Consider the following 27,878-nt stretch of genomic DNA (forward strand, 5'->3'; position numbering starts at 1 on the left):
TGCACTTTGTTTTATCCCTGTGTTTGTCCAAAGCATGTAGATATGGTATAGCCACGTGGTGTGATTCTTGGTCCTGTGCAGGGCCAGGAGTTGAACTTGATGATCCTTGTGGGTCTCTTCCAACTCAGGGTATTCTGTGACATGACTGAATAGTCATTTGAACTGTGATACGTTTCACGGTAAGTTTGCATTATCCTTGATATACAGGAGATCATATTGACTGAAGCACAAATACAGAACCCAATTCCTGACTGCTAATTAAACCTGACTCCTGTGCTGTTGATTAAAAATGTACCAGAATTGAACATTTGCTGAAAAATTTATTAAATGACATAAAAAAATAGGTGAGCAGTTGTCTCATTTGCTATCCAAGAATCTGCTCTTCCCAATTTTTTGCAGGACTCTTTGTCTGAATCAAATGCTGCCACAGATTTCCAAGGGAGGGGAGCAAGAATGAGAGAAGGAGCATCTGCAGGTGGTTTTGCCTGAATTACTCATCATCTGGAAAAGACAGAATGTAAGTACCATGCAAGATAAATACAGTAATATGAAATGCTGAAATGATGGGCAGGACTGTATTATTTGTATTCTCCAAAACAGAATGAATGAAACTTTTCTGGGGAATCCCAGAAGATGACAGGTGAACTCATTACTCATGTCTTATAATGTTGTGATTTTATCTAGCTGGAGAAAATTAGGATAAAAATGAGTGGGTTTGACCCGAGAAAAGTAGACAAAAAACTGGATCACATACTTGCAGAGAGTGAGAGGTTCCTAGGAAGCCCTGCATTTGTTCTGGCACAGGGATGTTATTTCAGCACTCAGATTAGTCCCAAAAGTGAAGCTGTCAAAATGTGCCCTGAGTTTGTCTGCTTCTGTTTCAGACTGGCTTAGTGCATACCATCCTGCTTTTGAGATGTGCTGGCTTTGGGTTGAAGGACTTCAGTACCTCTGACTGTCAGACACAGTGTTCGCAGGAATGTTTAGACACACAATTCCCATTAAAATGAAGGATTCAGGCTGATCATAGCCTTCATAAACACTACTGAAATGATCACCATAGGAAACTGTAACTCTTTGAGTGGTAGGCCTAACTATGTAACCATGGTTGTAACCATGTAACCATGCATGCACATGTATGCATACACACAAACTATTGAAAATGGAAATCCAGTAATACCAACATGGAAGTAAAATTCATTGTAAAATTCAAGCATGCTTTTCTTATATCTCCTCTCCATGAAAAGCATTTCTTTATGTGTTTGCAATGTCACTGTGGAGTGCTGTTCTTTTTCAATCCTTATGTACATATTGTAAAAGGATACATAGATATATATCAAGACACATAAATACATATATGTATGCATACAATAGTATCTATGCATGCCACTGGTAGGCATATATATTTATACATATACACAAGGAAAGTATTAACTGAGTAAAAGACTTTCATTCTTTGTTCACTTTAAAGCCTATGGAGTTAGTTTAATTCTTTAAAAATTACTATACTGTGTAAAGGCACACATACATTACACTTTCAGCAAAAACATCTTGAAAAAACAAAAGCTCATATTCTTACTTTCCAGTCACTCAGGTGTGCTTCAGAATAGAGTCATGACATTAGAAGCAAAGCACGGCAGCGAGTGGAGTCCAGGCTAATAAACCCTACTGGGATAATTAGCATGACCTCCCTGCTATTGCCATTAAGAGACACTAAAATGAGGGAATGCACAAAAAAGAAAACAGAACTGGAAACCACCAGACAGAAAAAGATGAAGTCTAGGGACTGGGAAAGTGGAGAAGGTGGTTGCAGGGAGTTCCGGCTACAAAAATACTGGGAACAATGGTTTCATATTCTGTAACATCTAGTGATCCCAGCTGGCCCTAATCGTGATGGAAAGGCTTTGTTTAAGAACTATAAAAAACTTCATTTTTTCATAAACTATGTGTGTAATCTGGAAAGAGAGAGAATTTGTCTGATCTGAATTATGTGATCTTTGTTCATATAGTATTCCTTGGTGAATCCAGGGAACAATATGAGAGCCCTCCTGTGGCCAGCTGAACACCTGTAAATTCCCTGACTGCAGTCAAAGACAAGACAGCCCACTGGGTCTTTACCTACTGTCTGATTTCTTGTTCAATGGGAGTAAGTTGTTATTATCACACTATTCATTGTGTAGAGGTGTGCATGGAACTCTCAGCAATAAATCAAAGGTGACTGGCCTCAAGCACTGATCATCTAAGTTAGTGCACAGACATGGTGAAGTTGAACACAGAGGTAACACTAGCACAGAATATAATGACTTATTATCTGTTGCTGTAAGTCGGCACAACTTCACCGGCATAGGCAAAAGAAGATAAGTGGATTGAAGAAGAAGCCATATGGAATACTTTAACAAAAGGCAGCAGACTTGAGGTGGAAAGGATGTCTCTGAGCACCAGTCTGTCTTCTTACACAATGCACTGACATTTACGCCAAGACAGAATAGATGTGAAATTCTGTGCTCTGACTGGGTATTTTTGATAGATCCCTTTGCACAGTGTAGATACTGCACAAGCTACAAAGCAGGATTCTTGTTAATAGTCTCCCACCTCTACACAACTTGGATCTGCCAAGCTAATCCTCATTCACATCAACTTGGTTTACAGAAGTATCAGAACAAAAAAATTCAATAACATAAGAAAGGCTGAGAGATCACATTTTAAACATCCATAACTTTTCCAGTAAAAAAATTCCTTTTGCTACAGAGGCAGAAAGAGATTCTATGCAGCCTCTTAAAAAAGTGAATAGCTGGTCTAAGTACACAGAGAACTTAAAAGGTTAAAAAAGAACCACTTACATTATGAAGAATATGAACCAAAATAATCCCTTTTAAGCTAAGAAATTTGACATCAATTTAGCACTTTCATAATTATGAAAATGCCTTGCCATGAAATAATTATTAATTTATATAATCAAATTAAAAAAGACATACTGAGAAGCAGCAGCTTAGCTCCTCTGAATAGATGTGCTCTGAGCTTAGGCTGAAGAGCCAAGTGTGTGCCCTCTGCAATGCAATGCACTGCTGACCCCTTCAAATGGACATAGGCAGCCTTACACCTTGGGAGAGTTCTCAGAGATCATTTACAAAATATTGATGATGATTTTTATTAGCATGAGTAAAAGTGGAGAAAAAGAAAGCAGCATTTAATCCTTTCAGTGCAACATTAATCAGTGTTACCTTCCATACGATCACCATTTTTTCATGTTTCATAAGTCAAAGCAAAATACTATTTGAATAATCTGTATTTAGTTTTTCCAGCAGCAGCTGGAAATTGCTCCTTGAAATTTTTTAGTTTGATGGTTCTTCCAGACTCCTAAATTTAGCTGTCTTTGCTCTCCTTGTCAGGCATATTCAATGTGACAAACTCTGGTTCCGTACAAGAATTTTAATGTGTGAATTAAAATCTGCAAATCCAAATCAGTCTGAGTGGGGGTCTCTGTTGGTAGTACAGCCAGTTGATCAGTAGATGGTGGTGGTGCACTGTCACCTGATGCACTTGGCCAAGGACAGTACCCAGCTGTTAAACCATTTTTATTGTAGAGCAGTCCAGTAACAGTTTTGGAGATGACTGAATTTTTAACGTATCAGAACATTGTAACACTAGGAAGCGAGAAATGCTAAATATCTGCCTCTTACAAATGATAGAAAAGTTGTATTTTATTTCTTTTTTTCCACCTAGAATTTCAGGAAAATTCTAAACTTCCTTTTCCCACATCATTTAGCTTTTGCTGGGTTTCATATAATAATCAAACCGACAGAAACAAGGAGAAATATTATAAAGAGTGGGAAGATACCTAATGCAATTGTCAAACTTCAGAAATCCTGCCAGCATAGTTATTTGCCACTTTGCCTCCCACACTGACTTTGTCACAGCAGCATCTTTCTGGAGGAGAAGGGAAAGAAGGAGCCAGTTTTAGTCTCCTCCCTCCAGGCAGGTAGGATGGAGAGGAGGAGCACTGGGGACATCCTCTGCCTATTCCTGTACTGGATTCTGGTGTGCCTGTATCCCTGAGGCTTTATCTGTTTTTACTGCTGCAGATATTTTAGAGCTTCCTAGGGATGTATATGGCATTATGCATTCTGGAGTCAGTGTGCTTGTCATGGTGATGGACTGTATTGATCTTGGGGCCTATACTGAGAGTAAAAGAGTAAAAAGTGAAGTCTTGGATCAGAACCACAAATGAGTGAATTAGAGCTGCCTTTCTGAGCAGTAAAGTGCTGAAGCTTTATAGCAGGACCTCTGATGGGAGTGACATGTTGAAAGCATTATATGAAATATTGTAGACTAGGGGCCACATAGCAGGGGCGGATCAGATTTCCAGTTTGCCACCCACTGGCCAGGCTGCAGATTTGCCTGTTGCTGCAATGGGAATTAGCAGCCTGTAGTTATAAGTGCATACATATTATGGATGATTAGGATGTAGAAAGCATAGTTTAGCAGTAGAGTATATTTGAATATTGCTAGGCTTCTGCTTACAATTTTAAATGTAACAACCCCAGAACTGGGCAATGATGGGGCCAAACTTCTAGTTTGTGGCTCACACATGCCGTCAGAAGCAATTCTTTCTCTGTTCCTAAGTCATACTGGCTAAGAAGAAGGAGAGAGAAAGAGTCTGACTAACTGAACAATCAGAGCTAGAAGAGCAATGTCATTTGGGCTGTTCATAAAACCTATTATGGAGGTAAAACCAGATGTTAAGTCGAAGCTGAATTAGTAGTTGAGAAGAGGGTGAGGAAACTGTTCCTTTTCCTCAAGTATCTGGTGTCAGAAGGAGAATCTGGTGTCAGAAAAGAGAATTGAGGAGGAAATCCAGAAGACTTGGCTGAAAGTGTCTTCCAATATTATTTATTCTTATTCAGTTTTGGTTTTGGTCCTATCTTCACTCAGAAACAGAACTGCATCATGAAGGTGGATGAATCTTTATCTCATCTCAAAAGCACTAGTACAAGGTGGGCAGAGAAACAGAAAAAAGTGTGCCCCAGTGCTCGCAGACAAGAAACAAGAAATGACCTTTTCAAATTTCCCCAGCATGGGTTGGATTACTGTTTCTTTCTCCTTTCCCTCCTCCCTACTTCACTGTAATTTTTCTATCACCTAGAAAGTATAAGAAATGCATGTTTAAAGACGTCATATAAAGAGTCATTCCCATGCTGCCCCTTTTGGATTTGAAAGCTGGTAAGAATTTATTGCTCAGTAAGTTAAACCTGATACTATGACATTTCTGAGGGCAATGGTTATGTAAATGCATCCTTATACTGTCTCTGGGGTGCCACTGCAAACAAAAACCACAATCCCCACAGGGTAATGATTTCACATTTATGTGACTGAATACAGAAAATGGAAGATCATAAAAATAATCTTTTATGAACAGTTTCACCTTTATTAGGTCCTGGAAAAATGTGTATTGCTTCAAAACGAAACAGAGCAATGAAAGAGTGAGAAATTTAAATATTTTTTCATGGTACCTTCAAATATTAAAACCAGAATACAATAAAATACAAAGGAATTCAGAAACTTTAACTGCCCAGATGTAATTAATTTTGCACTATGAAGATGCCAGTACAGAAACAATATAGATGTCAGAAAAAATCAAGTCTTGGGATAAAATTAATATCTTAAAGAAAAATCATACCATGTCTTGCACTATAAGACTTAGTCATTAGTGAAGTTATTAAATATAGCTGTTTAATAATTCAGTATAATTAAAATGATAGGTTAGCCATAGTCATGACAGTTCTGCCTTGATTAGAGTATATTATTCTTATAATCTGGTGGTTTTCAATCTTAGAGTCATGAACTCTTCATAAACTGGGCCTAGAACCTCCATGTGGAGTCATGAGATTTTACATGCAAATGGCATTTTTAACCCTACAAAGAATGAAGAAAATTTACCTGTCTAAATTAAAGTATCTCCAGTCACCAGATGTAGCAAATAGTCCTTTAAGGCATATCAAAGTAATGAATATTGTAGGAGAATAAATATGTATTTGCTGTGTGTATATATATATATATTTGATGTAGTGTTAATGTTAGTTATCACAGCTATCCATTTAACGTGAAATCTACTTTTCTTGTGTAATGCATGACAAAAGATTCAGGGACAAGGCACTGCCTAAAGAAAAATATAGTTATCAACACTGCAATAAAAAATACCAAACTCCCTCTGTTCCTTACCATGTTGTAGGGCATAATACTGCACTCCCTGATCCTGTAGATGATGCCTGTCTGTAAAGAAAGGCAGATAATAAAAGTAAAAATTTAATCCTTAACTTTGACTTGAATTTTGTAATTTATTTTGTGCTGACTGTTTCCTAACTGAGAATGTTTCAAAGAAAGCAGGATGGATTATTAAAGGTGAATTTTGTACTTTCCAAAGCATGCTATGGGAGCTTTCCCGTTGCCTGAAGAGCTAATGAATTTTTCAAGACAATACTTCATAAAAGATTGCCACTCAGCTGATTACCTCTTTCTGCTGCTGTTGATAGACTTACAAATAGTACTGGGAAGACTTCCCGTGCTTGGAAGGACTCTGCAATGTTGCTCTTATGATTTTTCTGCCTTGGGCTATTCTCAGTCTCTGCAGCCCGTTCTCAGCTAGCCCTGTGATCCAGACCATACATCCCAATTCATTCCCTAGGGAATATGATTCCTATGCTTCACTGCTCTGCCTGTTCAGAAACACTTTCTAACATTTAACCTAAATTTCCCTAAGTGACATATAAACCTTTCTTTTTTTGTCCTATCCAACATGAACGTGGCAAACCAACTACTGCCTTCCTCTTGCAGAAGCAATGTTTTACATGTTGGAAGCTTAAGGCTGTCTACTTCCTCAATCTTCCCTCCTTTTGGCCATCAATCTTTCCAGACAGCTAATCATTCTTCTTGCCCTCTTTGGACTCCTTCTGGATCATCCACATCTTTTTCAGAGTAACCGGAGTTGCCAAACATCCCTTGCAATGTGGGATTTCCCATGTTTAAGGCTCAAATCTCTCTTGCCTTTATTAAAAACATGTGAAATATCAACTGCTCTTATATTTCCTCTTTATTTTAATAGGTGACATGGGTTTTGAGGTTGCAACATAGAAATCTGCAGCTGCTTTCCTGTCCCATTCTTGAGATCTGCCTTTAGCACCATAGAGTCATGACGTGGCCATGACTGTGACAGAAGTAAAAGTCAGAGCACCCCTGAAGAAGTTGGGGATGTCTGAAGAACAATGCACACCCTGAAGCACTAGGAATGCATATTAGTGTTTTAAAATTCAGAACAAGAACACATCAACTCTGATATGCTGCCCACAGATATAATCCTCCTGCTAAGGACTCATCAATATAATAAGAGAAGAAATACTTCCATGTTTTGTAGACAATGCTTTTGCTTATACAGCTCAGGAGATGACATTTTAGGTCCATGACTTCTGTTTGTCTTGGAATTCTCCCTGTTCTCTCCTCTGCAAAATGCTATCCAGCCAGTCATGCTCCATCCTGCATTTGTTCAGTTGCATATATCTGATTACCTAAGCACCTTGTCTTTACTGTGCTTCATCTTTATCTTATCAGAACACCTTTTTAATATGCCTAGATAATTCCGATTTTTTTGTCCTGTTTTCCATTATTCTTGTTGTTTCTCCCAGCCTGGGGTCATCTGTGAATTTAATGCCTGCTCTCCTTTCAAGTATACAAATTATTTTAAAAAAGCCCTTAAAACTGGAACCAGACCTTGGACAGACCTTTGAACTGTGTCTGATGTATCTTTAATTTCAACAGAGAATTGTCTGCTCTGTTATTTGGAGCAAGACAGGAACAGAACAGACTCTATTCCTCAGACACCATTTCCATGGAAACAATGAGACACAGAGGTATGAGTTTGCTTCTTCCACTTCCAGATGTATGGAATTACTGTGGTGCTTGTAGAAGCCAGTATCAGCTCTTGTCTCTGGAAGGAAAGACTGGAGAGGCAGTCTGAGTGTCCTCAGCCCTGTCCTCTGCAGGAGAAGCACTGGTTCATAAACAGATAACAGATATAGCTGGGGCAGAAAAGATCAACGCAAAGGAAGAACCATTTCCTCTCAAAGCTGAGAATAACCCAGCACTAAGACTCTCCTCTGCAAAATATCTGCTACAACAAATAGGAATGGTTTTTCTTGGGGTCTCTAGGTACCCTGAAATATAAGAGAGAAATTACAGCCTTTTTCAGCCTCTAAGACCTGTGACATTCAACTGCAGCAGTCTATCACCTCTGGAAATTTAAACTGTAGTAGATCCCAATTGCATAAGAAGTATTTACTTCAATATCTTCAAAATGTCTGGGATTTCTCATTTTATGAAGAGTTTTGGAGGAATCTTTTCATAATTGCTATGAATATGTATGAGTCTTTCCGATCTGGGGCCTATCAGAGGAGTGGGGTTTAGCCTTTAGGAAATACTTGAACCAAACTTACTACATTTTTTTCCCCAGCATTCAGACTGATGACTGATTTCAGTGTCAAAGAAACCTTTGCAGTTGACCTTTCTATTCCTACCAAGGAGACCTTACAGACAGTGGCAAATTCTGTCATTCCACAAGCTGAAAAAGATACTGTTCATCCTTATCCAGTCTAAATGTCTTGTCAGGATCAGAAATATACTTCTAATTAATTTAATCCCAATGCAAAGCTTCTGATAATGAAAGTGGGTGAAAGGAAGTGAAGAAAAGCAACCCAAACTAAGTTTTAAAGTTAATTTCACTCACTTATGTTATTTCCCACTTTATTTCTACCATTTAAACAAATCGCTATTATTTTCCAGACCATTGCAAAAAAAAAAAAATAAATCCTTGTTTTCCCTTTTAAAATGTAGACTGTGGTTTACACCATCCACTAGCCAATTGTGAGAACAGAGGTGGCTGGAAAGATATGGAATGTATAGTCTGTGCTGATAGAACATGGGCTTGCAGGATTTATACGCACTCAGGGGCCACTTACGGGACTGTTTGGTGCCTGTGTGGCCAGATATGTGAATGTCATGGGCTATTTTTTCTTTGCAACGATGCAAGAAAGTAATAATTCCCACATTTTTCTCTCAGTGTCAGAGGGAAGGTAGCTTTAAGAGCAGGAAGGCTGAGGATTGGGACCTCTAGTTTCTCTAAGGTGATATTAAAAGATTCTTTAACTCCAGACACTTTGTATTACTAAGCTCCTTAAAGATTTATGGCCTTTATGACAATCATTTTCCCCTGTGAAATTTCCTTTCTGCTTAAGTATTTACAGGAAGAAAAAGTTTTCCTTTTTCCCCCCTCAAGTCAGCAAGGCTGATCCTGTGAGGATTTCTGAATGAAAAAGGGAGATTAGTGTTTCAGGAACAAACCTTAACTCACTTTAGAAGCATTTACTGGACTTCCTGCCATGCCTCCTGTCCAGCTGGCTGGGCAGCCACTGCCCTGCCTGCCTCTGTGCTTCAGCTTTATTTTGCGGGAAGGAACTGGGGAAAACAAAATATCCACAAACAAGCTTTAAGATGCTTTACATCATAAAATCCCAGTAGAGATGTGATTGGTTTTGACTAAAGGAGGGAGCTTTACTTAATGGGATTAAGGAAATTTCGAGCTTCTAAGATCCTCCTTTTCTGCCTCTCATTGACAGGGAAAATAAGTTTAATCATTGTAATTGTATTGCAGGATAATGCATCCAATGGCTTTTGACTCTGTGCCCACAGCTACCTTGGCCTCAGCTGTACAGAAGGGAGACAGCTGCCCTCGAGGGTTTCTATAGAGACCTGTTTTTTGCCAAAACAGAGAATATTTATTTTGATCCTTGGGTACACCTTGACATTTGCCTGAAATTAACAGCTCCTTTCTTATGAAATGTTGTCCTGCTGGAGGTGTTTGGGAAAAAAGTGCAAAACATCACCCTTTGTTGTACATAAGTTCTTCACAGGAAATGACTTCAAACTAATTTCCTTTCCTACTTCTTTTGGGTTTGGAGTATGTTTCACTGTGATAGTGATGAATCTGCATAATGGGATCACACAACTATTTTGTTAGTACAAAGTAAGCTGTAGAAAGACAGGCAAACGTGGCAATCCAGCTTAAAAATAATGAAACCCCACACACCATTGCAAAAACTACATACATTATGTTTTTGAGACTCGTACGTAGTGTTTGGGAGGGTCAGTCCTCTTTATCCTTTCACCCCACCCTACAAGTTCATAGCTTAGTTTCCCTGAAATATTTAGAGGTGGTATTAAAAGTGGGCTATTGGCTATTTTGAGGCTGACAACTACATGATCAGTATCCCTTTCTTTTTTGTTTTTTTGCAGCATAAGTAATCTGTAGATGTACTTTTGGCATGCATGTTTTGTTAGCATAATTGTATCTTGCAGTAAGTTCATAGTTAGAAAAATAGCCCTACCCATAATGGTTTCTAAAATCAAATAGGTCATAGAGAAATGGTGAATTATTTTAAAAAGCAGATCAATACCTAATTATCTGCCAATACATGTGTAGTTACTTAAGGTTATTTGCTGTTTAACACTGTCAATGACCTTTTTATGATGGGAAATTAAAATTCTGTGCTCTAAGGAGCTTGTGAAAGGTTGCATCAAGAGAAAAAGATGTGTTCATTAGTATGCCTTGTTCCAGTTTGAAGCAGAGAAAATATATGTGCCACTCTATGTACTTAAAACTTTTCTACTTTAAATTCTACTGCCCCAAATCGGTTTTATATTTTCATTTCTCTCAAAGTCTGTCTCAAAGTCTGCAGACCTATCTCAATGACAATCTGTCCTCATGGAGGGGTAGAACTGGCAATGCTGACTGTCCACCAGGATGCTGAACACACCTGGTGCAAGGTGTGTGTGAGCACTGGGGTCCTCACAGGATCAGCCCACTCTGCTTTTGAACCACCTGCACCATGGACTGCTCTGTGCCCTCTCCCCTCTCCTTCTTCTAAGGGCCTCTACATAAACACACATGATTTCTCTGTATGTGTGTTTAATTTTTGATGTTTAATTCAATTTATGAAATGATTAAAGAAATACAGTGGTTTTAATGAGTGTGTCAGCTTTTTTGTTTTTCTGGATGGATCTGAAGAGAACGGGATAAATTGTGCTTTTACTTTACATGTTTTCAATGGAAACCTTTTTATTTTCAAAGGAAATATAAAACTCACAGAAACTTTTCAACAAAGTGAGGTATTCTCTTCTAAATAAGTTTTCAGTTTTTCCTAAAGAGTCCAAAATATTTGCCTTAGAAAGATCAAGAAAGTTGAAATTAATATTCTTTGATTTTGCTGCAAGACTTGCAGGAAGACTCAGGGATTTTTATGAGGAGCTCTGGCATCTTAACTGCATAATTTTTTGTGTAAATGAAGCTCTTGTTAAATGTTAAGTAAGGTTAAATCATTCTCTGCAGAGATTGCTAAGTAGTTTGACTTAAGTTTGGGCTTTCTTCTTGATTACCTGATTTACTTGTGAACTCATCATTTCAGTACTTCCCCAGTTGCCACAGATCTTAAACAATTCATTGAAATAAGCTAAAATTCCCAAATTAAAAAAACCAAACAAACAAACAAACACCAAACCCAAAACAAGCCTGCAGCAATATAGAAGAGTAGCAAGAAAAGAAAAGGTTCTGACCGGGTAGGTAAAACCAGAAATTTCATACTGTATTCTTCAGAGTGTGTCCCACTTGCACATCATTCTTCAAGTTAATCAATGCTACATAAATACCAAGAAAAAGTAGCCAACCTCCACACTCCTTAAAAAAAAAAAAATTAATTCATTAATTAATTTCATTAATATATTACATTTCACTGCTGTCTCTTCACTGTTCTCTAGCTTTTACTCACCCACAAGCCTGATAGAGGGGCCTCAGACTCCAAAGTCCAGCTTGAATGATGCCTGAATCATTTCATGAAGAATTCATCTTCATGCTGGCCTGGTTCCTTGGTACTTACACCACCTAAGCACATTTTTAATCCAAGTATCTCCCAAATGTTGTAGTATGAGACTTGGAAAAATGCCATTTTTTGATCTCTCTGAAACCCTCCACAGATTATATGCTTCCCAAAGGAGGAGTTTTGTTATTTAGTTCTTGGTAATGACTCCTGGCCAACAGGAAAAAACAACTTAGGTTATATTCATACGGACAGGTTGAAAATTTGATTAGATATTGGAAAATATCATATCCAAAATGTTCAGTTTCCATAATGCAGCAGTCTCCCCACAACACCAGGAGAGAAGAGATGCAAGTCGAGTCTTTTATGTAGAAAATACTTGGCAAATATACAAGCCTGCTGAAACATCCCTTGAGAGGCTAAACAAATTTAAACTTGTAATTCTCTTACAGCCTTAAAGAAGGCATTTTCTCCCCTAAACACCATGTTGAAATTCTACTTTTAGCAAATATAAGAAATATAAGTTACATTTTCAAAACTGAAAGAGAAATCTCTGTGAATAAATAAATCTCAAGAAGTATAGCTACAGGGGTAAAAACACAGGCATTTCACTACTTAAAAATTTCAAAAATACAGTATTTGAGCTTAATAAACACAAAATCACCTGCAAGCCAGATTAGTAAAAGGGTATGCTCTCCTGCCAAACTTCAGGGAAAGCTCATATTTTCAAGAGTTCATAAGTCCATTTTAAAATGTTAACAACTGTTTTCCAGATTTCTCTTTGGTATACAAGACACAGCCCAGAAATCCTTCCTTTTCATTCAAGTATGTTAAGGGGAAAAAAACCCCAACTTTAAATATATTTACAGAGGGTTCTTTAATAACACTAAAGTTCTATCACTGAGAACCATTGTAAGATATAGAATGCCAATAGTTATTTTTATTTGTACAAACTGAATAAACAATGTTAATTATATAAGCCCCTAGTTTTGCATACTACTTTTCAGCAGTAGATTTCATGAAGTCAGATGTCATACTCCATGTTAATTAGAAGAGCATCTAGTTCTGTGTAGTGCTTTTTACCAGCAGTTGACGACAAGTCAAGTTTGAGTCCCCTGATCTACAATCAAAGAAATGAAGAAACAAGTTGAGTGACATATATATGTCATTGATCTACGAAACCGGCAACAAACTTCAGAAAATCACTGAGGGATCTTTAGTCCTAACTGGATCTGCTCACTAGAAAGCAAGTTACATGTGCAGCAAATAGCATAATTCACTCTCTTCACACTCAAACTGTGTATTACAAAGGTCTGTAACCCAGACTGCTCACTTAAACAGGTCCAGTCATGGGCACAGCCATGGTTTGCTCTGCCAGTGATCAATAGCCCTACACGGCTCCATGGAGGGTTTCATTGCCCTGCCAGGGGAACCAAGAGTCTGTCATCCATGAGCTTTGGACATGCCATGCTGGTATTTTTCTTTAACAGTAACAGGAGATAATTATTATACTGTTGAGCTATTCTAAGAAACAGGTTTCAGATGGAAATTTTGCAATTGACCTAAAAACCTAGATATCTAGATACTAAACCTACAGTATTCAGTGGTAGAGAAATTCATTTCCCACTCATCCCTCTGCAAAACAAAGCAGGAAACAAAATCAACCAGTATTGTGCTTCCCCTGAACACCTCTAATGGTAATTTGTAAAACTCTCTTGTACAGTATCTATTGAGTATAAGCATCGTGCACTTCCTACAGCAACGTGTCATGTGTGAAATTGTTTTTTGTTGCATTTTGTACTTCTTAGCCTATGAAAAGAAATATTAAAAAAAAGAATTAAGTTCCCTAAAAAAAAAAATGAAGTAGTGGTCTGATTCCTTGCTGCAATATAAAGCTGAATCTTCAGTCTTCAATCACCTCTGTGAGTTTATTCATATCCCAGCCTAGGCACGCCTGGGACAGTAATGAAGGAACATCTGTCTATGTAGAGCATGCAATTATTACCCATTACAAAGACACCACTGGAACAGAGATATAATTAATTACAGTAAATTTAGCACCATGAATTGAAGGACTTGACTCCCATTAGCAAACAGGGGAGGGAAGCTCAGCAGGCAGATAACATCTTTTATAGACAGGAATCATATAAATGGCTATTTCACACTTATTTAATCTTCAAAAGCACTATTAGGGGAAAAAAAAGTTGTTCCTGAAAAGTAGACGAGCTACTTGAAAACATCCAGACAGTCCCATACAGAGTTCGTGTTTAAGAGAGCCTGAGCAGCCAGCACATCCTGTGATCCAAGCTGGCAGACCTGCTGGGACAGGATGGAGCCCTAAGATGCACAGCAGCGCTTCCAAGATGTACATCTCACCCCTTTGGATGTGTGTCAAGGTAAGGCTGTGCCAGTCCATGCTCTGCACCACGACCCCTTTGCACACAAAAGGCTCTCTGGGGTGAAGGATACCACCAGGATTTTTTTTTTCATAGTCTAAGAAATATAAATTGTAACAAAAGGCAATTTCACACATGGCACGTTGCTGTATGAAGTGCATAATGTTTATACTCAGGAAAAGGATGCAGGACCACACAGGCACCCTTCCTAGGGTTTAAAATCTTCAGTAAAGTTCTGAAGTAAAAATCAGCATGGGATTATTGGCATATTGATATTCTCTGGAGATAACAGCAGCCACCAGAGTGGGTATGTTCTTGTGAAGATTCCTGAAAACGAGACTACCATATTTGGGGCCAAAGCATTATAACAACTTTCCCTTTATTTTCCAACTATGCAGCAGGACTAAGCAGAAAACAATTTACTGGGAAAACAGCAATGGCTTTGAGATGGAAGTGTAAAAAACAAAATTCCAGCCCACTCTACCATAACTAAAAACCCAACCATTCAAAATTTCATCTGCGAAAAGATATAAGAATTTATGTATGGACTGACCATCAACTGCTCCAGCTAGGCTGGAGGCTAAATGTTGAAGTTTCTACACTGAGAACACAGCTAGAAAATATCATAAATGCAGTCTTTACCCAGGACTGTCTCTGAACCACAGGCTGTATCAGAGAATGTAGAGCAGGAAATACTTCCACAGATGAAAAGGTCTGTTACATTCCTTAAAATATTGGCATCTCGTGCTGGAACCTTTTTCCTCTAATAAGGTACAGGTGAAGAGAACAGCACAACCATGAGGAAGGTCCCCTGCACTCTCTCTGCAACACTATTGTCAGGGAAGAACTGACAAATGTGTAACTGCTGAGCCTTTGATCCAAGACTGAGTATTTGATGCTGAGGATTCTGGCAATGTCTGGAGCAAGCAGCAGTACTCTTTTGTATAGCCACTTATTTCATAGCCTGCAGGTGTGAAAACTTTAGCTTAAATCTTAATGGTAACATATAATTAAAACAACTATTGACTTTATCAACATGCAAGATACTTTTAAAAGTTATTTTGAACATCTTCTTAGTCTTCACAGATAGCTATATTTCTATTTTGCTTGTGAAAGAATATAATTTAGGTGCAAAATGTTTCACTTAATTCCTCTCTGATACTACAAACTTTTTCTTACTTAAATATGTAATGTAAATTGATTATAAGCACCATCAGTTGCAGAATTATGTAATCATATGTAATCATTATTAGTAATGTAATCATTAGTTACTCAAAACACACCAACATTTCTCCAAATTATTGTAAGTCATGTAAGGGTCTAAGTTAGCTGCTAACCCTGTGTGGAACTGAAACTTCGGCACCAGGGATTTTGTCACATGGTCTAAGTGTTTGTTAAAAATGACAGAAGGAAGCAAGACATGGAAAAAAAAGATGTAAATTCAGAAAACTAAAATCTAAATCCAACACTTGGTATTAGTCCCCCAAGATTAAACCCATTGTTTCATTTGGTATCAGTTAAAAGTCAATGTAAGTGTTCACAAATGAAGCACACATTTTGAAATGCTGTTGTGTCAGAGTCTCATCTTTTACCCCAGACAGTGCCAGGCTGTGCATACTAAATTGTTTTGGCTTTAGAGATGACACTGTCTTCCTCATCTTTCAGCCACAACTTCAGCCACGTCTTTTCAGCCACAACTTCTCCTTGCCCAACTAGAAGAATCACCAGCAATACCAATTGCTGGCCTGGCAAGTGCATTGTCCAGATCAAAATGTCTGAAAAAATTAGTGTTAGTGATTAAAGGGAAACAGGTCTCCCATGGCAGCATCCACAGAACTGGCTTCTATGTTTTTCTATCATCAAAGGGCTAAACAGTGATCAGTGTCTGACTCCACAACTGTTTTCTTGGACATTTTATAATTCCGATATCATTCCCCCAAGAACCTGTCATAGGGGGTCATGTAAATGAGAAGGTGTATTTAAAAGCCTGTTTTTTTATGAAGCACTCAAAATCATGTTCTGTGCCCTACAGACAGTTACACGCAAACACTTCCAGGACAAGTAAAACGTATGTAGCAAAGTCAAACTGGGTATCCACAATCACTCATAGTTTCTTTAAGTGAGGCCACCTCAGAGAAGCAAGAATAATGGTCTAGGAAATGCTGAAGAGACTTTTTTCCAGCCAACATGCACAAATATACAGTTACTTTGTTCCCAGGAGCCAACTTTCCTGTACCACATAATGAAAATTGTTGCTTAATTTGGCCTGAATTTTGGCATACATCTAACACTGCTTTCCTAATGTCACTGTTCATCTTAGACTATTATAAAACATCACTTCTATCTTGTTCCCTCCACTAATTACATTAATATATTCTTCATAGTATAGTTTCCTACAACAATTCAGGAACTACCACTCTGCTAAACCCGAATGACAATCCATTACAATCCTTCCCAGTCTGAATTTATTTCTGCAGGATTTCACCAGCAATTGCAGCTTTTGCAAATCTTATCTAACACTATCTCATCTCAGTAATGTTCTAAAATCAGATTCATGCACATGTAATTTATATTTTTTCCTTGGCTTTCCTGCAATTTCTATCCCGTAGCAAAGATAGCATTTGTACTTCTGACAGCTCTCAGAGTTTGTACCCTATTTAAAAGTCATGTATTTGCAGATGGATAAAAAGAATCTCTGCATTTTAATTACAGTATTTGCAATGTCCCTTCTGGCAATGGCAACAGCCAGTTTCATCTAATGATACTTTCCCATAAAGACATGATATTTTTACATCCATAGACCAACCTCTATTTATTTAATTTCTGATAGCACCTCTTGCACACATCCTCTTAATGTCCAGTTTTCACCCTACTGCTGTCGAAGGTCTGTATTAATGCAATTTATTGAAATCTACTTTAGACAATCTGGGTTTGCTCTTACCATTGCTGGTGAATCCCAACAATTTCGTCTAGCACCAGTCCCAGATTTTCTCCAGTTACAGTCATTTTACCACTTCATATTATCCTGCTTGTTTTAAGGGACCCACCTGGAGTTTAAATCTCTAATTGACTGGAAAAGCTCTTCCAGCCTTCAGGAGCTCTGTATTGACCTAAATGGTTCAACTAGTCAGGCAACTAACCCCAAGCAAGTCTCAAGGTAAGTATGGATGGATGGGAGCCCAGGGGGACAGGAAAGACAGTGGGCTGGAGAAAGAGCTCCTGGTTGTAGGCAATCTGAGCTCTCAAGTGTCCTGGCTTTTCATGTGCATTGAAGAATTCCAGCTGCTGATACTGTCAATAGGCCAGAAAAAGGAGCAGCTGCAAGAGAGGGAAGAAGGGAAAAGGACTGCGTGGGACCTCCTGACTTGAACCCACACTTCTAGAGTGTAAATTTTTTCCTCCCTTTCCCCTGCTATACTTCACCCACAAAAAATTTGATAACTATGATTTCATGCAGGTGAAGTGAATTTCACTTTTAAGGCTTGAAAGTTGTTTCATTTTCAAACCCTAAGGTTTTACAGTGAAGGAGTGGAAATGAGCTCTCAGAGATTGTGGGTGTGATTTTACATGTGTGGGGTTTTTGGGCACTCAGGTTCAGAAGCTGGCTTTTTAATACTGCTGAATGAACTCCAAACCGAGGATTGCAAGCTATCAGGTGAATGCCATAAAATGAAATGCAATCTCTGTAGGAGGTAGTTTGTCTTTTAAATTTTACATCTGCCAGTCATAATAACATCCTTGAAAACCTAAAAAAATTTCAACGTTCATGTTATTTTGTCTTTAAATACGAAACATTAATTAAAACCCTATTCTAAAACCTTTCGTTTATTTATTCATGTCTTGCAGAATAAGCTATGAATCCTCAGCATGTATAATGACTATAAAAGAGAAACTGTAATTTCCTATATAGTTAAATTTTTTCCTGAGCACTTATTGCTTATCTAATGTAGTTCCATAATCTAATTATTACATTTCCAAAAGAATGTGTTGTTTCAATAACTGAGCTCTTGATTAGATATTTCTCTTGTAAAACAATTCAGAACTTTCTGTTCTAATTTTTTTCCTACAATGTAAGACTGCATAGATCGCACATCTAATTGGACATATTCATGTTTTAGCAGATTTCAGTTTTTTCTTCAAAAAGCATTGATCCTTGTTATTTTTTAAAATATGTTGATATTTTGTAGACAACTTTACAGCTGATTTAGACGGGTCTGTAAAAAGAACTGTAGCCCTTCATGACAGCATTATGCTTTGGGGACCCTGTGGGAGGCTGGGAAACAAGACCATGGGCTACTGGGACCACAAGTCTGCTCAGGCAGACCTTGGTCCCAGTTGGGCCAGAGTGCTGCAAAGGCTGTGAATGGCTCTCGGACACAGGAAGCCTATGGGCAGCATAAGAAGAGCCTGGGTTTGTTAGCTACAGTATGATCCAAAGACAGTCAGGAGAGATGGATGTGTGGTGGTCATTGATCCCTCACTGTGGAATTGGCTTGCATGCTCCAACATGGGCTTTGGTTTCCTGTCCTGCAAAAAACACAGTGTATGGCAAGACAAAGAGAACTGGTCAAGCCATACATCCACAGCTCACACTGGTAAGAGACTTACCAGTCTGGATGCAGGAACTTGTTTCAAGTCTGATTATTTAGATGTTGCTTAAGGACTACAGAGCCCTGCTGTTTCTTCCAAATTCCTCATTTTCCCGTGCATAAAAAAAGTTCAGTCCTTGAAAATATGTGGTGGAGTCTTCCACCCCAAGCCCTCCTTGCTGCAGCTCCCAAGGGATGGCCACTGCTCTCTGGCTTACTGATTCTTTATCTAGAGGGAAGCTGTTCTGAAAACACTGCTTAATAAAAACATGACATCTATCATACATAGTAAAAATGAAATAAAGGGACATCAGAGAGCAAACATAAACACTCCCACAGACCTCCTGCCACTGTAAAATAATTTATGGGGTTGGAGCTAGACTGGCATACTGTGACTTTTAATGTTCCAAACTGGCTTACCAGCACCTATACTTTCCTCAGCTGTTTGCACAACAGTCCCAGCTCTAGTTTCAGTTCAATAAGTTACTTTATTTGGGCCCTGCTCTTAAGAAAGTCTCAGATGTGGTCAACTCTCCCTCACTGAATGGAAAATTGTGTTCAGGTATATCAGAATAGCCATCATTAAGCTCACTTTAAGCATTGTGGCTTTTTACAGAATAGTTTCAAAAGAAAGAGTTTACCTGTTACCACCTCATTTTTTCCTTTTTGAAATGTCTCTCACAAATCGCTGCACAACAAAAATCCATTTTACACAAATAAGCCCAAACAGAGCAAATAAAAATAGGCTATGTACAACATTTAACATAAACCCTAATACTCATCTACCTCTAAATCTGTAACTTTGTCAAGTCACATGTGAAACTACAGAACTTTCCATCTTTTCTTCTACAGGTGGTACATAATATTACACTTTTCAGTGGGGCCCACATTTTTCTTGCCTTATGAGATTTTTTTAATGTTTTTATGGCTCTCCCATTCACAATTTTTTTTTTTAAAGAATGCTAATAATAGGTCCCTTAGAAAGTCAAGTCTATAGGAAAAAACCTGAATGGAAAGAGCAAAAAGAGGGTGTCCATTACTGTAAAATCCTTTTCTGAGGAACAGCTCTGAGTCCAAATGAGAAAAACTCAGGCAATAAGTAGAGGAGTCAGTTTGCATACACTAAGTCCCTAAGAAGATACAGCTAGATGTGGTGCCAAAGAAATGTCTATTATCTTCTTTTACACACGGAAAAGTTTATGACAAAGAATGAAAGGAGAAAAGTGATACAGAAAGAAGGTGCTGGTGGCAGACTGGGCCTCCAGAACAAGAATACTGGTGTTGCAGTCAGAAATTCACAGCAGGATAACCACAGAGTATATCAAATATTTATGCTGAAGAATTTCTTCTCTGTTGCTTTTTGACAAAATCATTGCCATAGACTTTTTGTTCCCATATGGACACAAAATCCATCAAAGGATGTGAGAGCAAAAGGTCAACTGAAAGCACTCCTACACTTGAGTGATAAGTGGTTTACGCTAAGACACAACCAAAAGGTGGTTCTAATATGTAACATAATATTGGGCTGTTATGAACATAAATCTGATGGATACACAATGAAATGCTCATTACAAAATCTGCATCACATGAATGAACTACTTTTACTTGAATGCTCTTTCCTAGCTGTGCATGTCTCTTTATTTGTCTATTACAATGAGGGGTGTGGCTGCCCTGAGAAGCTGCACTGCCAAAGGAGTTGCAGTGTGCATAAAACCCGCTGCTGTATCACTGCACATTTTTCCAGCCCTAACGAGAGAACACTTGAACAAGAGTCTGAAAAGAATTTTGTTCCATTATAAATTCATAAACTTTGAAGCTCAATTGATTCTTTATTCATTTAAATCCACTGCAAAAATAGGGCTGAACCCAGTGTACTTTGGACAGAGGGGGAAATGCATTGGCAACACATCATCTCAGAGAGTGTTTGCTGTGCCAGAAGAGCCTGAGCTGATGGGCAGAGCCACACTATGTAAGCATCTAGGGAGAGGGAAATATTTTAATGAAGTCACAGAAGTTATGATTGGCAATCTGGATCCAAATCATAAAGAAACCAGCTTTTCAGTAAAATTCTCTTGTAATTAAAATCCCCTAAGTTCAAAAGGAAAAAAGAATGTCTTCCTGCATTCTTAGTGAAAGCCAGGATATTGGAGTGTCATTACCTGAAAATAAGTATGCTGAAATTTTGAAAGCCTCTGGTGATAAATATAAAAGTCAGCTTGCAGTGAGCCAAGACCAGACTTTCTTGTTGATAATACAGTTAAACAAAGTAATACTTATTTGATTAAGTGTGGCCTGGAATTTTTTCTGTTTGCATCTCTTGAGTCACATAAAAATACATTGTAAGTTAAAAATCAGAATAATTAAAGTAATGGCTATAAAAGTTGCTACTTCTTTTGCCAGGCCATTTGGAGTGTTTTGCAGTAAAATAAACAGACGTTGAAAATATAAACACACTAATATGAAAACAGCCTCTTAACATTTGAAAAAAGAGCCATTTGAGAAAAACACAAAAAATAAAATAAACCATCAGAAAGATGAAAAAAGAGGATAGAAGCAAAAACTATAAATTATGGACCAAATTTGACATAGCTAAACCATCTCTGGTGCAGAATGTGAGGACAGCCACAAATGCCCAGTAAGATGTTGTCTTTTGACAATGTATAGGAGAGGGGTAAAGCACTTACTGATGCCATCCAGTGCTAAAACTCATGAGAAAGACACACCTTGAGGTTGACCTCTGTCATTGCAAAAAGAAGGAAATGAGAAAAGATGAACATTTTCTCCCTTGCAAAGCGAACACTGGCATCCACTCTGCCCCCAGCCCACTGCCCTGCTCTCCAGCAATGTGTCACTGCCACAGCACATGGAGAAGCAATCTTCACAGGACAAACTATACCCTAATCTCCAAAGGAAAGAGATACCTCGAGAAGGGTCACTGCCTGGAGGGGACTTTCGTGTACCTTAGCCCCGCTTTACTCTCTTCCTTTCCCTGCCTTAACCTGCTGCAAAGCTGGAAGAGGGACAGTCTGATCCAGAAAATGTCTGTTAAGAATTCAAGACTAGAAGGGATTGGGAGTAGGTGGCAACAGATCACAGTACTCTTGACACAGAGCACATCTCCACAGCTCCTAAGCTGAGGCCCCTAAGACAAGGGTGAACTACCAACCTGCTTAGCATTGTAAAAAGCCTGCAGAAAATCTCCTCTGACAGGGACCTCCCAGCATTGTGGATCTGCCACCAGCCATGCCAGTGCACTAACCTCTGAACACTCCAGAAACTGCTTGAAATTTCCAGCTTCAGATATTGAACTTAAGAACAGAAAAAAAATCCAAACCCAAATCCAACTCAAATACATACTTACATAGTTCTTTGCTTTTTTCTTCATAATTTTAAGTCTTCAAAATTAACCACAGAAAGTTCCTGTCCAAGAATAAGCTCTAAGTAATTCCATGACACTAAACACTCTCTCACGAGCATCATTCATTCACCTTTCTTTAAAAGAGAAACAAGACTTATTTGTCTCTTCAGTAGTTCTGTGAGGCCTGAGGACCTCACCTCATGAAATATTTAAGCACTTGCTTAACTTCAAGCATTTAAACTCAGGCCAGGCCCAGAGCAGTAACATGAAAATGAGTGTGCAGAATGAAATGTAACATTTTGTGCAACAGATAAAAACAATGTATTGTTTTGGTACAAACTCTGATAAAGAACAAATTTTTAAAAGGAAATAGCAATATTCTGAAATTAAATTAGATCCAGATCTGAGCTTGATTCTGTGTTCTGATACACATAGAGAACTCTAATGAAGTGAATAAATGTCATTAATCTGAGTGTAACACTGAAATTAGAAGATTGTGCGAAGATCAATTAACTGCCTCAGAAGAGAAATTGAGCTTGGCAATGTAAGGATTGACTAAACACAAGCATGAAGTTATCCTCATCACTGGTAGCACCAAAGCACAATAGAGTCTTGAAAGACACATCTGAGCTATGGGTAGAAAAACCTGATCAATGGTGTTTTTATAGAAGCTGTTCAAACTTTCGTTAGGAGGAACTTTCACAGGAGGAACACTGGGTACTGAGCGTACTGAGGCCTAGACTGAGTGCAGAGTTTCTGGCTTCAGAAATTTAACTCTTCATAAAATGCTAACAGCACTTTTCCCTGGCAAGTACCTGAATGAAACCTTGAGTAGCTTGAGAATACTCAGGCTAGAGTGCAGTGTCAGACATCACTGTACTTTTAAAAAGTCCTGATAGCCTGGGCACACAAAATAGGTTTGCTTCCATTTATACAATGCCTGAAAGATATTCTATTTGAATTTTACACAGTAAATTATCTATAACGAAAATTCTGGGAACATTTGGTGCTCTGTATTCTTCACTGCCTTCATGACAGTTCTGCTTTCTACACTTTAATCCATCTTCCCCTCTTAGGATAACTTATTTGATCTCTCTACCCCTAGAACAACTATGGTTACCACATTTGAGGTGGTTGGAGTGAATTATCACACAGTCTGCCTGGGCTTTAGCCAGGCATTAACCCCGAGGGAGGGATGGGGGGATACAGCTATGGGCCGTACATGCCTCCTTCTTCTGTCCCTGGCTCACACTGTACCAGGAAAAGTGCTCTCAGTTGTGGAGCTCCTGGTCAGAAGAAGTACCCAATCTTGAGTTGGTTAATTTTAAATAACCTCTGCTGAAGAACGGTCAGGGAAGATCTGTTAGGTGACTCCAAGAGATTGGCCTTCTCGTGGTTTGGCACAAAGAGAGACATCAATTACAGTAGAATCCCCACATGCCTTGATCCTAAAATCATGGGGCCAAATTTATTCTCAGTGTAGCTGTATTGGGACTAATGAATTTACATCTGGGATGAATTTGGCCCTTAGCCTGTGAAAATGGAAACCGTATAAAAATCTATTGCTGAATTAATGACAATGCTGAGCAGTAAGCAATTTTCCAGTATGTTCCAATACACAGTGGTAGTAAATTGTTTTCCTTCTTTATTGGCAGCCAGCCCTGTTTGATCAGATTGCTAGAAGGTGGGAAGTGTCCAGAAATCGTAATTGCTCTTTGCTCCTCAAACACAATATTTTTAGGGCTGGAAAATCTGATTGTATGTGAACCTGTGATGTACCAGCAGAGCAACCTCCCCTGACAGGTCTGCTTTGCACAGCAGCATCCAGACTCAACCACCACTGTTTTCAAAAGGCTGGGGTTGGTGGAGAAAGCAAAACTGATGTCCTGACAGAAGAGGAAGAAAGGTACAGCTCCGTAGTGCAGTATGGATTACTTGAATAAAAATAACGGCTGGAGAACAACTGTCAGGAGAGAAGAGAAAAAAAATCTGTAAGAAGAGAGTCCCACCAAAACATCGTCTCTGCCTGAGTTGGAAAAGCCTGGAAGAAAACCTCACCTCAGCAAGCAGGTGGAGAAACACCTGTTCCCACTGCAGCTCCATTTTACCCTGCACTCTTGAGAGCAACACCAAATGCACAACTGGCTTTGCAGAAGGTCTGTGTGAGGTGCAGATGTGTTCATCTCCCTGCCCAAAGTTCTCAGTTTTGGTTGGAAGGGGATCTGTAGTTATCTCAGTGGACTTTTCCACTGAAATCAATTTTGCTCTGATTGCAAGATACTAGGATTCTTTGAGTTGCTGTACAATATATCAAGGGAAGAATAAAATACTTATTCTAAAAACAATTTAATATAATGTTCCCAAATATTGATGAAAATAGAATTTTAGAAAAAGAAGAATTTCTATCCATAGAAAAAAGGCATTCTAATAGTCTCTGTTTTTTAACCTCTTTCTTACCAGCGAAAAGAGTGGCTTCTGTCTCACATTTAACCTTGCAGCTCCACAGAAACTTCAGCTGGAGCACTGAAAACCCGTAGTATGTGCTGTTGCTTCACAGTAACCATGCTCACATTATTATGATACAAATGGATGTATTTCACAGCAGTCATCATACCTATAAAGAACACCAATGGCAGTAATATCTCTAAAGACCTCAAACAATATAATGAATTATAAACCATTCTAGCTTTCCTTAATCGGAGTGAACCTTTCCAGGTGTTCTTTAGCCAGATCACTTAAGCAGTGTTCAGGTTTATCTACAAACAATGTTCCATTTGCTAGTTTATAGTTTCCTGTCCTTTGCCCTCTTGAAAATGTGAGATTCAAATCTGCTACTTCTTAATCTTCAGGAATCTCTTCCTGACTCTTGTGAACTTCTAGAAAATGTCAGTGAAAGGATTGCAGATGTGCCTCTCCTGAAAACTTACAGATATACATTATCTGGACTTCAGGCTCTGTTTGCTTTTAGTACACCTAGAGTTTTTATAGCTGATACTGCTGTTATCTCTAACACTGGGTAGGCTCTCACCCTCCCTTTCCTGTCTGCAGACAGCTACAAATGAGCTGCTCAACAAATGTTCTGTTTGCTATCACCCAATATCTATTCCTCACTATCATTTTTCATTGACCCCATGATTATACTTTGTCTGGTGTGTATATATATATATAAGATCATTTAACATTTATCACGCTAACCACATATAAATTCCAGAACTGGACAGTTGTAAGACATTATTTTATGTGGAACCAAAGTCATTTATCTGAATGATTTGCAGATGTGATCTCAGAGCTATCTCCAAGTGCAGTGGGAGGAATGGTTACTGTGACCAAGAGCCTTCCCCTCCTGCTGGAGAGGGACCACTGTTTGCAGTGTTAGAGTCAGCCTCAGCCTCAGCTGCTAAGTAGTATGATAATCAAGTTATGCAAAGTGGGCAAAAGAATCTTTTGATGACATAAATAGGAACACTTATTTTCAATTCCTTTAGGAAAAAACGAACTAATGTTTGTGCTTGGATGACTATACAAAGAAGTACATGGTGGGTTTGAGATGCTTCCATTGATGATGAATCTGTCTCTTCATATTGAGGTTCTCCATGTGATTTCTGGAGCATGTTGGAAGAGCTGACAGTGCCCTAATTGCTCAATAAAGGACTTTAATGATGTCAGTGGCAATGGGATTATTTTTAGTTTGTTTTTGAAAAGGCTTGATATATTTTACCTTCCTCAGCAGTTTCCTAGAATTCTGCAGCCTAGATTTCTACACAAAATGTAGTGTATTTTGTATTTACTAACTCCTTTTCTTGTTTATTCTCAATATTTTGTCTGTTCCATATCTATAATAACCTGCAGTGTTCAATGAGGATGGAAAATGCAAAAAGTGATTAGTAAGCCTAAAATTTTGTCTGTTTTTTAAGAGGTATCTTAAGATACAGTAGATATATTTAGCATACATTATAGGAACTAATTTAAAAATCATGACTGACAAGTAAAATCATTTCTACTCATTGTGATATCCTTCTTTGTATTTGCCAGTCCAAAAACATCTCTGTGTAGAACTACAGTTCATTGTTTTCAGGTAGGCATAAGCACCAAAAGCCAACTTATTTTATTTAGATAAATGTAATGAATATGTATTTATTTCCATATCTTCAGTGATGGATGTTTATTTGTGCAGCAACAAAGTAGTGATTGCCGGTATGAAATGGACCAATTGATGTAACTTGTGTGCAGCCACACAGCAGACACTAAGTAAATCGCAGGGGTAATATGACTCTCCTGAAAGGACTGACATTTACAAGAACTTAGCCTTTAAATGTTCAGTAGGTGTACAATGGGATGTTATCACATCTTTTCATTTTTCTAATTTTGTTCTGCATGGTTCTCCTTTGAGAGAACCTTGCTTTATACTGGGTTTGAATAATAATTACAGATGTGTTGCCATCTGATAAGTGACACGGTTTACAGATTAAGGGAAAATTTATTTTATAGTAATTAAAATGTAGTAAAGTCAAAAGATTTTAAAAGAAGTTGACTCACAGTCTCATTATACGATTTTTTGCAGTTCATCAAATTTTATATTCATGCAGTAAATGTGGCTTTTTCCATACAAAAACAGCAACAAAGTTGGTCATAGCCCATCAGATAAACCTATTTTTCTCCAGAAACACACACCCATGACTTTGCTTCAAGGTGTCTGTTTCTCCCTGACAAGAGTCATCTTAAGTTTGGTGATAACAAATACGAACTGTGTTTTACAGGTAATATTTAAGCACGGACATTTGATGTCCCGCCGGTTGCACCGCGGGGCCCTCACACTGTTATTTTCGCTGTTTAAAATGACCGAGGTCCTTACCGCCCATCCGGAGGGAGAGCAGGGCGGACACTGCGGAGACGGGGCTCGGCCCTCGCGTCCCCACGGCCGGGGCTGAGGGACCCGCCATGCCGGGCACCGGGGGCGGCGCGGCCGCCGGGGGGCGCTGCAACACCGGACATGGCGCGGCCGCCCCGGCGCTGAGGGCGGGCGTGCGTGTGGGGATGGGCTGGGCTGGGGCTGGGTTGGGACTGGGCTGGGCTGGGGCTGGGCTGGGGCTGAGACTGGGACTGGGCTGGGGCTGGGGCTGGGGCTGGGGCTGGGGCTGGGGCTGGGACTGGGCTGGGGCTGGGGCTGGGGCTGGGGCTGGGGCTGGGACTGGGCTGGGCTGGGGCTGGGACTGGGCTGGGGCTGGGACTGGGCTGGGGCTGGGCTGGGCTGGGCTGGGGCTGGGGCTGGGTTGGGTTGGGACTGGGCTGGGGATGGGGCTGGGCTGGGACTGGGCTGGGGCTGGGGCAGGCGCCCGAGGGCAGCGCTGCGCCCTCCTGTGCCCTGTCACTGGGCGGACAGAGCCGTGTGCCCGCAGAGCTCCCCCGGGGCGGTGCAGGCTCTCCCTGCCCGGGGGTGGGCGCAGCCCGAGCCTGGCGGCAAAATGTAGGCAGAGGTGGGCACCAAGGACAGCTCTGGGCCTCAGGGCAGGCATCCCGTTTTGTTGGTTCTGGTTTGAAGATAAAAGCAAATTCTTTGGTCTCACCGAATCCATTTAGAAATTATTTTATAGCTTAACATAGAATGTTTGTGGAATCGTCA

General features: G+C 39.2%; 1 long non-coding RNA gene across 1 annotated transcript; it reads right to left on the reverse strand.

Annotated features, from left to right (window-relative positions):
• Positions 1 to 300: 300 nt before the first annotated feature.
• On the reverse strand, positions 301 to 27,271 carry LOC135420795 (uncharacterized). The gene is made up of 3 exons (XR_010433736.1): positions 27,111 to 27,271; positions 6,220 to 6,270; positions 301 to 501 (listed from the first exon to the last, which is right to left on the reverse strand). It is a non-coding gene; the product is annotated as an uncharacterized LOC135420795 (long non-coding RNA).
• Between the last annotated feature and the right edge of the window lie 607 nt (positions 27,272 to 27,878).

This window comes from Pseudopipra pipra, chromosome 1, assembly GCF_036250125.1.
Source record: "Pseudopipra pipra isolate bDixPip1 chromosome 1, bDixPip1.hap1, whole genome shotgun sequence".
Classification (NCBI taxonomy): domain Eukaryota; kingdom Metazoa; phylum Chordata; class Aves; order Passeriformes; family Pipridae; genus Pseudopipra; species Pseudopipra pipra.